Here is a 10,541-nt window from a genome sequence, read left to right on the forward strand (position 1 = left end):
TAACATAGAGTTCATTTATTATTATTATCATTATTATTACTATTATTATTATTATTATTATTATTATTATTATTATTATTATTTACTTACTTACAAATGGCTTTTAAGGAACTCGAAGGTTCATTGCCGCCCTCACATAAGCCCGTCATCGGTCCCTATCCTGTGCAAGATTAATCCAGTTTCTATCATCATATCCCACCTCCCTCAAATCAATTTTAATATTACCCTCCCATCTACGTCTCGGCCTCCCCAAAGGTCTTTTTCCCTCCGGTCTCCCAACTAACACTCTATATGCATTCCTGGATTCGCCCATACGTGCTACATGTCCTGCCCATCGCAAACGTCTGGATTTAATGTTCCTAATTATGTCAGGTGAAGACTACAATGCGTGTAGTTCTGCGTTGTGTAACTTTCTCCATTCTCCTGTAACTTCATCCCTCTTAGCCCCAAATATTTCCTAAGCACCTTATTCTCAAACACCCTTAACCTATGTTCCTCTCTCAGAGTGAGAGTCCAAGTTTCACAACCATACAGAACAACCGGTAATATAACTGTTTTATAAATTCTTACTTTCAGATTTTTTGACAGCAGACTAGATGATAAAAGCTTCTCAACCGAATAATAACACGCATTTCCCATATTTATTCTGCGTTTAATTTCCTCCCGAGTGTCATTTATATTTATTATTATTATTATTATTATTATTATTATTATTATTATTATTATTATTAGTGTTATTGTTGTTATTATTATTATTACTATTATTATTATTATTATTATTATTATTATTATTATTATTACTATTTTGTTCTCATTCTTAACCAGCATAAGAAATTTAAATAAACAGATTTCTTGGCCATGCGACGAAAATGGCATACTGTCACCTTTTGAAACAACACAGCAAACACAGGGAAAGGATTTATGCTCATCTACATGACACGCTGGTAACCTCCATTTGCCTGCCAGGAATTGAACTCGGATATTACAGCCGGAAATCAAACTACTTCAATCTCGGCGAAGGACTTCTGATATAAGATAGTTGATAATAAGTTTTCTTAATTAACTACGAAAAGAAACGACACATTATGGACTATCTACCGTAGCTAAATAGCGCTCGAATCGCTCTGCTTCTTACAAAATTTGTCCATCCTTGAATTACACAACAAACTGTAAGTGAGGTGCAAGTTGTGAGGTAGTTGGCAGCATATACATATAAACACACAATTACAGCGATAATGTTGTACCGAGCACTTCGTATTCCAGCTTCTAACTCGCAGCAATGGTGAGTACAAGAAATTCAACTACAAATATTGCATAAAGTGAAAATATATAAAATTACAAGAATACATTTTTAAGTAAAGACTGTTTGCTCATGTTGGTGTTGGCCTTGTGTCATGCTGACAATGTAGCCTGGGAGTCCTTTAACTTGTCAATGTCCACACCTGTGGTGTAACGGTAGCGCGTCTGGCCACGAAACCAGGTGGCCCGGGTTCGATTCCCGCTCGGGTTGAGGGTTTTTCCGGGGTTTTCTCTCAACCCAATATGAGCAAATGCTGGGTATCTTTCAGTGCTGGACCCCGAACTCATTTCACCGGCATTATCGCCTTCATCTCATTCAGACGCTAAATAACCTAAGATGTTGACAAAGCGTCGTAAAATAACCTGCTAAAATAAGAAAAAACTTGTCAATGTCACGTGCCCAATCCTTGAGGAAAAGTCAAGGCGTTTCATATATTATGTATTTTATCATAGTGTTAGATGATGAATTCGTTGCGATATTATGATATGCTGTATTAAAAAACGGTCAGTATGAAAACTGAATAAAAGTAAATTGAACCTATGGAATCTACCCACCAGTAGAAACAGAAGATTGCATTCAAAATTCTTAATGTTTATTTTACGTTGTGCGATCTTATTTGTTGAACTTCTTAGGAATCAACGTTTCATGGGTAGACAGCAACGATGAGGCGTGGAAGAACTCGCAATTCGGGATTAATTAAACATACGGATAAGTCCGACAGAATACTAGAGATGGAGAACGAAACTACCAAGCTGGATTTCCACATAGACGAGCTCCACGTCGCTGCACCGATGTCTCAGCTGAAAGGAAATGTGATGCCTGATGCCATTATGTATAGGAAAAGAATCACACCGACCACCAGACATTCTAGAGATGAAGCAACGGATTTTGAAGTAGAAGAGGAGTCTTAATGTGTTACATCTGAGGATCAGAGGTCACGAACCGCGGAAGCGCTTTTGTCGGCGATTTCAAATAACAACTCTCGCAATTTTTTTAACCACAGATAAGGCATACATTGTAACCCCAATGTACACTGTTGCCGAATATGACAGGCTCTTATTTTGAGAAAACGGCTGTAGAAAAACGATTATTAAGTATTTTTGCTCCTTTCTATCATATCCATCAATAGTTTAAAGCTGAATACTCTGGCCTTCCTTTTTTATAGTCAAACTAATAGCTTAAAAGTTATTCGCCTTTTCTTCCAGGAGGAATGGATGTTAGTTGCAGTATAAAATAAATTGCTACAATATCAGGGAACCGGTTTCGATTTTTCACAAGAAAGTAGATATTCAATGCATGTCTTTTCGCTCGTGTGTGTTCTGTAAAGCTTTTAAACCGTGGTCTTGTATCATTAAGACTCTTATGATCAGAAATTATTTCTTTTGAATATTTACTGCTGAATAAATACGGAAAGAGTATAATGTCCAATATTTAAAGTGTTACACCATTATTATTATTATTATTATTATTATTATTATTATTATTATTATTATTATTATTATTTATCCAAACTTATCATGCATTTCATGGTCCGCCATAAGACAAAGTATACTAATCAAGTTCGTATATAAATGTCCTTTTGATATTATGCTGAGTCCGAAAGTAATTCCATTTCTTAGAATTAGTTCCTATAGATTCATCGTAGGTAATCCAAGAATAACTGTTACTTTTAGGAATTTAAAGAACAAAGTTATTGGTAAAATCGAAAACACAAAAAAAAAAAAACTGAATCTGAGAATTAATGAATACAGAATGTGTAGAATACAAACAAACCAGAAGGTTTTAGGCGAAGGGTAAGTCTTAAAAAAAGTCGAACAGGGCCTACAAAAGCCTAATATGTGATTAATAATAATAATAATAATAATAATAATAATAATAATAATAATAATAATAATAATAATATGATAATAACAATAATAATATTATTATTACCATTAGTAGTAGTAGGTCTTGTATTAGTCCGTCGGTATGACTTAGAGGATAGAGCTTGTGTTTCCCAACCAGGCCGTCCGTGGTTCGATTCTCGGCGTTGGCGGAGATGTATCACTGAGCCACTCCACGGGACTTAGTGTTTGTCCCTTATCTTGTAGTGTAAAGTCTTCACAATGATTCTGCATCGTGCTGACCACACGACCAGGGAGGCAAGCCATGTGAGAGGATCTATTATCGAACCAAAAAAAAAGTCCATAACATCCGGAGGATACTGCACCGCCTCAAAAAGAAGTGGTGGTAATAATACATGTACGAATAGTATTTATTCGACCACGCTTTCAAGTGTGCAGAGGTTATTCAGCGCCGCATTTCAACGTGGAAGAAAAAATGAGCAAGAAATTTTGTGTGGAGCCATATTTTATCATGAATAGAATTCTATTATACCCTATTCGTTGTAACTATAACTTGATAGTTGTTATTTGTATTGGTAAACATTCTCAGGAAGAATTTGAAGAACGCTGAACGGTAACCTTCTGAACCAATAACGTTGCATTTTCTATCTGCTGCTGCTGCTACATGGAGCGCTGCTGTCTTACCGCGACTTGTCTGTTGTTGTCTGTTTGCCACATGCTGTGTTACACATGGTGCTACTATATTCCTGATCAGAGCTACTACGTACTAATTTATGTTAGTATTATCAATAATTTGGAGCGCTCCTGTAAAATTTCGCAAAAAAAAAATGTCGTTCTGACAACAATAACTCACGGAACGAGAATTCTTTGCGTAAAGGCATAGCATTAAATATGCAGGCGTCAGAACTGCTCTTTAATGGTCATTGTACTCGTAGAACGTCACATCTCTCGTTACAAACATTACGCAAAGCTTTCAAGTTGTTGCGCCTTCAAAATTCGCTATACGCATTTAAACATATTTTTCAGGAGAAAAATAATATTACTTTTAATTCCCTTCATTTTCAATGCTGCTTTCGGTGAATTTTCATAATTTTTCATGTAATTATTGAAATTATACCGAAAGTAGCTTTGAAAATCATGTGATAATGTTTTTTCTTTTTCGTGAAAAAATCTGTTGAAATGCACATAGCGGATTTTGGAGGTGCAGTTATAACGGCTTGGGTATAAGTGTCGAAAATCTACGACATGGGCCCCTCAACTTTACTTCCCTTTGGGAGAATGCCTTGTTAAGGATTTTATCACATTTTAAAATCCATCATCTTTTTCTTCAGGGTTTAAGCCTGGAAACCTCAGATCCAACAACCAGCATAGTAACAGCTACACTACAGCGGGTAATTTTAACTGTAGTAAATGACAGTTACTTTATTTAATGTACAGATCATATTCAAAGATGATAATATTATGATGCGACGATGATGATGATCATAATCATCATCCAACAGTCCAGGATCTAGGCCTAGTGACCTGTTGCGGTGTAATTGCCCAACCAGTATTCTTCCAATAGGGCGACCTTGGCTCCGTTTTCCTGTTGGATGATATCTCAAAATTAAGTGAATAACCTCTCTTTTGACATTCTCTCGACATGCAGTTTGCATTTATTCTTGTAATGGTGGATTTTGCAAAGAACTGGTTCAACTTTAAGTTGCGATTTGTATGTTTGTTTTGTGATCCTGCTATGCATATTTTTTATAGTTCGCATCCATACAATAATATAAGTATTGCCAAAATGTTATATCTATACCTACTTTTAATCTCGTTTGTTTCTGGATTTGGGAAAGCTTTGAGACTTCATTACTCCGGTTATTTTAAGAAATTTCATGGTCTTTGCAGTAATATCCATGCGATGATACTGGAATAATAGTAGGATTAGAATGGCAGGAGAAACAAAGTAGGCCTACCAATAATCGGAAAAAAATCTCCATATTCATAAAAAATTTCATACGGCCTGTCTGCAGCTCTGTTTATTTCGGTGGATCACCAGCATCTCCTGAATTACGAGACTCCATAATGATGACAATGATAATTATGATTATTACGATTATATTTCTTTCAACAAACTGACGAAAACTGATAATCTGTTGTATCTATTGCTTCAGAAATCTTCAGCGTTGTTCCTGATCACAGTCATGGCCTCTACGACCATGGCGTCTGCAGCTCCTCAAAATCTTCCATTTGGAAATGGAAAGGACAACAGTCAAATAGATCCGCGGGCTTTTCCTGGGATCTACAACGGCTACTACCCCGGAGCCTATCCTGCACCGTACTATGGAGGATTTCCAGGAGAGTATTTCGGAGGATATCCTAACCTATATCCACTTATGTACCCCAGTGTATATAATAAAGGATATTTCGGGAGCTACAACAACCCATTCGGAGCCGGGTATCCTGGTGGATTCCCCGGAGTTTATTATAATCAAGACCCAACAAATCCGTCGAACAACTAGTATTGCTCATTTTAAATAATAAGGTTACAGTACACATACTAGTGTCGTGCATTTCAAGCTCTGTGTTCGGTTCAAGTTTGTCGAGCGTGACAAGAACAGAAATCTGCTTTGAAGAAGCGATTGTCACAGCTCGCTCGAACTTTCTCCTTGTATGATCTGTTACCTTGAAGTTGCTGGCCTTTCCTACCCTCCCCTCCTATCCCTTCATGCTTTTAGCTGAGTAAGGATTTCAGAACAAATCTTGTGAAATTTTATTTAGAGTAAGAACAGATAATTTTTATTAAAATAGGTATGATTAAACATCGACAGAAATATACGTGAATATAGGTACATCACATTATTAAAAAAAATACATGATAGTTATTACTATACCAATTACCGACAGAAAATAGCTACAATTACATTCTGCGCATAATATTCAAATAAATCACAATATTTGTGTGATTACAGGGTTGTTTCCGATCTCTGATAACGAATTTGAATGACTTGTGCGTCAGGAGTTCCACGACAGCTGAACTGTGGCGCGAGGTAACAGACCAGTAGTGAGTGATCTCATAGTCAGAGTGCACGGCGACTCACAGCAGAAATTTCAAGAAAATCGAGTCTCTTTGGGAGGGATACATAACAACCCTTTCCGATGCCAAGTACAGTTAAGTGAAAATAAAAGAATCCTGCAATAAACGAGATTTCGTTATTTCCAAGAAAGGTATCTTCTGTGTACTTAATACGATTGGTAAAGCTCGACTGGAATTAATTTGTATCATCTCATGGTGTGCGGCGACTTGTAACAGGGGTGGATTTGCTTGCTTTTTCCAATCTGGAATTAATCCCATCCGAGCTTTGCCAGTCTTATTAGGTATACAGAAAATGCCTTTCTTGGAAATAACGAAACCACGTTTTTTGCAGGCTTCTGTGATTTTCACGTAACTGTACTTGTCATCGGAAAGAGTTGTTACGTACCCCTTCCATAAAGGCTCGGTTTTTTGGGCATTGCTACTGTGATACACCGTGCATTCTGATTATGAAATCACTCACTACTGCTACTGTCACCTCTCGCCGCAATTCAGCTGTCGGTGTGAGTCCTGACGCACATGACGTCATTCAAATTCATTATCATAGATCGGAAACAACCCTGTATATGGATGTTGGCAGTATTAGCGACGTGCATTATAGGCACTATGTTCGATTTAAGTTAGTAGAGTACGACGAAGTTCGACATTCGTCGATGTTCGCTCTGCAGAAGAAGGCCTTTCGTATTTGTTCCACATTGTTATAAAATATTCGCTGTCCTCCACTCCCACTCCTTCATGTTTTAGCACAGATCTTGCAATTAATTTTTCATGTAGAATAAAACGGAGTTTGTAATGTCTTGGTTTCCTTTCTCACCTTTGAAAATAGCGCAATACTAGTCGGTACTTTGAACATACGCGTTTTTTAAATATGCTTTGTTTGTTTTATTTATACCCTACGCATATTTTTGTAAATGTTTAGTCATATTATTAACAAGAAAAATTGCCTACACTCATTACTATGAGTAACTTCGCAAGATATGTGCCTGACATTCTTTAGTAGCTGAAGCATAAAGGCGCAGGGAGAGGAGGAACGAAGGAGAAAGGTACCGAACGTATGTAAGGAGAGGCAAATATTAAACAAGCATAAAAGGAGCTTCGGGTCTACGGAGACTCGGTAAACATGGACCGAACATAAGGCCTCTTACCGGTTTTTAGTTTACATTCTTCACTTCCACGTACTGCTGGAAGCCTAAGGAGTAGGGCGAAGTTCCTAGTATCTTGATATCCTCTCTCATGTTCGAACATTGCACGACACTAAACCATACACTATTTTTTACATTTATACATATGCTATTTTCTCATTGACTTTTTTTGCGTTCTGTGCTTGTAATTTTGATCATCTTTGTAGTTATATTTTTTTGTACTGTTTATATAAAGACTGGACTAACGTTACATTAAATCTCAAAATCAGATTTTGTTGCAAATGTTTCTTCCCATTTTACTCCTCTCCAAACAATGAACCACTGCACACATTTTCTTACAAGCAGTAACAATCGTACGACAAAAGATTGACTAGTATGCAATATTAAGGATAGGAGGATTGAGAATCTCTGCCACCTTTGTACTTCACCTTGCTGTACAAGCTACTAGCTACTTTCAACATACACAGTGGTCCAGAAGTAAGAATGGAATGGAGTAAATTTTCGGGAGGGAGCACTATGACCCAGACCCAGCACTGCGATCTTTTACGATCTATTGCGCTAACCCTCAATTTAGACGCATTCCCGAACCCACACCGACTGACTACACTAAGGTTCGCTGTGTACCCACTCGTTCCTACGTCAGTTCCCCTCTGTGCGTTGCCAGCTGGCGATAGTGGAATGTTATGGAATGAAGACGAAATGGAGAAATGTTGACGGAATGATGTAGATTCCCAATATGGGGAAACCGGAGAATCCCGGGAAAACCCCAACTGCGACCTTGTCCGGCACAATTGTGACTAGAGATGGGACCTCGATACTCGCGATACCTCGATACCTACGATACTCAGTAGCATTGAAGCATGTCTAATACATCGGAATAAGTCCTCGACACCTTTTCGATAGTTTCAATTTCTGAATTTCAAATAATATTCAATCCTAAATCCGAGAATTTCAGCACGTAGTGATCATGTTAAGATCCTCTCTCCAAAAGACAAGAATCATTGTCTTTGGCACGCACAGTTCCCTCAATTAGTGACTAGAAAACAGAAATATAGGCTTACCTATTCTCTGTCGAATACAACGCATGTGTCGCCTATATCCTTTTCCTATTATCAGTCGGTTCAATTAGTGAATACTGAATAACAAAAACTGGTGGTGTGGGAAGGGTACTGACCTTTCAGCTTGTTATAGCTGTCAACTTCTCAAGACAGCTTAAGCTATAAATAAGCAATACCGTAAATATAAAAGAAGAATCAACCCTAGATTCGTAGAACTAGTTACAATACTTGTAATTTAAAATAAAAGCAGTTATGCGAGGGGCTGAAACCGATGGTGTGAGAAGAGACTTACTATCTAGAAAATAGGGAATACTGGAGAATGCCGAGTTTGCAGTGAAAGACCTGCCTTTGGGGAGAATACTATGAATGAATGAATGAGACCCCATTTACTTATGCTCTAATAATCTATTACACTTGTAACTACGTAAGTATTATTCTATCATTTTTCTCGGTGTCACAGCTATGACGTTAAGAGCACGAAAGTACGTAAATGAAAACTTCAGCCGCTAAAATACCCAATGTGCAATGTGAAGAAAATGAATGCTTGGCTGCTAGCGGGGATCTTTGTGCTACGAATTTAATAAGGATATAGAGAGTTCCACCATTAATAACAGCCCTTATCAGACAGGACTCGGCCCCAGACTGTGGCCCCACACAACAATACAGCTGCTCACTTTAAGCCTTGCGTACAACGCTCGCTCGTATTTTCGTTCAAAGATATTTATAGTAATGAATATGGCAATGATTCTCATATTTGTAACCGTCTGTATACTATCAACAGAATAAATACTTGCAGTCAGAAGCTATGACAGTCATTTACTAAATTTATAAATTAGACTCACCTCAGTTGTTTTATCTCCCATGTAAGCTCACTACCGTGATAATATGATGTTTGTAGACATCAGCCGAACACATCTACTGACCTTGTGAAGTAGTAGAACCTTTTCTCCTTCCCCAGGACACGTTTTCATCGCCTCGTGTCTATCTGTCGAAAAGCGAAGTTATTTTTACTGTCTGTGGGTTATTTTACGACACTATATTAACATCTCAGTTATTTAGCGTCTGAATGAAATAGTGATAACGACGGCGAAATGAGTCCGGGGTCCAGCACCGACAGTTACCCAGCATTTGCTTATATTGGGTTGATTCTACCTCATAAATTCTTATTACGCCTTTTCCAATAGCATATTATCATATGGTATTTATATTTGGGAAAATAGCAGCAGCATATCCAAGATTCTCATTCTACAAAAAATAAAATAAAATAAAATAAAATATATATATATATATATATATATATATATATATATATATATATATATATAAAGCTTTACGCATTTTAACAGAGTCTGCACATGACGCTCATGTAGACCACTATTTATTCAAGAAACAATTTTAACTGTCATAAATTTATATACAGGCTGCCCCATTTATCTTGTGCACCTATTATAAATTTTTTGTTTGAATAGGTATTGGAATTTTTGTTTTTGAGCGTTATGTTAGAACGAGAGGCTAACATGAGTGTGGAGTTTTGGTGCATGTAACCACATTATGGTACAAGATACACGTGACGTCATCAAATTTTCAAATAGCACTACATACTTTAATTATGTTACATTGATTACACACATTAAGACGAGTTCAAAAATGTATCACAATGTCACCTTCCTAATCAACAACAACAACAAAAATAAACAAAAACGTACTTCCAATGTGATAATGTTATATTCTGAGAGTCACAGAAGATGTTCCAAGTGGTAACTATTCACATTAATGCACATTCGAAGGCGTTCCCCGAAAGACTATATGACTGTCCGGCATGTTGCTGGCTGAGTGGACACACAAGCCTGTCGAATGCGTCGCTGCATGTCGTCTGGTGTTGTCAGAATGTTCTGGTACACACTGTCCTTTACAGTTCCCCACAGGAAGAAGTCGAGTGGCGACAGGTTCGGAGAACGTGCAGGCCACTGTACGTGGATTGTGACGTCGACAGTTTTTGTTGTTTGTTTACATGTTAAGACAGCAAACACACAACACACGACGTGTACGGACATCAGTCGTCTTTCGTTTTGTGTACGTTAAGGCACAAGTTGAATGGGGCACCGCAACAAACGGCACATT

The 10,541-nt window shown here is 37.5% G+C and overlaps 1 protein-coding gene and 1 long non-coding RNA gene across 2 annotated transcripts in view; one reads left to right on the forward strand and one right to left on the reverse strand.

Moving 5' to 3' along the window:
* The window catches only part of LOC138696729 (medium-chain acyl-CoA ligase ACSF2, mitochondrial-like), a 53,908-nt gene extending 44,307 nt beyond the window's left edge, over positions 1-9,601 (reverse strand). The window contains exon 1 of the mRNA XM_069822072.1: positions 9,263-9,601. The gene's annotated coding sequence lies outside the window, so the exon portion shown is untranslated. The remainder of the gene's footprint in view (positions 1-9,262) is intronic.
* LOC138696734 (uncharacterized) lies at positions 1,180-7,632 on the forward strand. Its single transcript, XR_011331447.1, has 2 exons — positions 1,180-1,282; positions 5,301-7,632. It is a non-coding gene; the product is annotated as an uncharacterized lncRNA (long non-coding RNA).
* Positions 9,602-10,541: the final 940 nt, after the last annotated feature.

Source organism: Periplaneta americana, chromosome 3 (assembly GCF_040183065.1).
Source record: "Periplaneta americana isolate PAMFEO1 chromosome 3, P.americana_PAMFEO1_priV1, whole genome shotgun sequence".
In the NCBI taxonomy this organism is placed as follows: Eukaryota; Metazoa; Arthropoda; class Insecta; order Blattodea; family Blattidae; genus Periplaneta; species Periplaneta americana.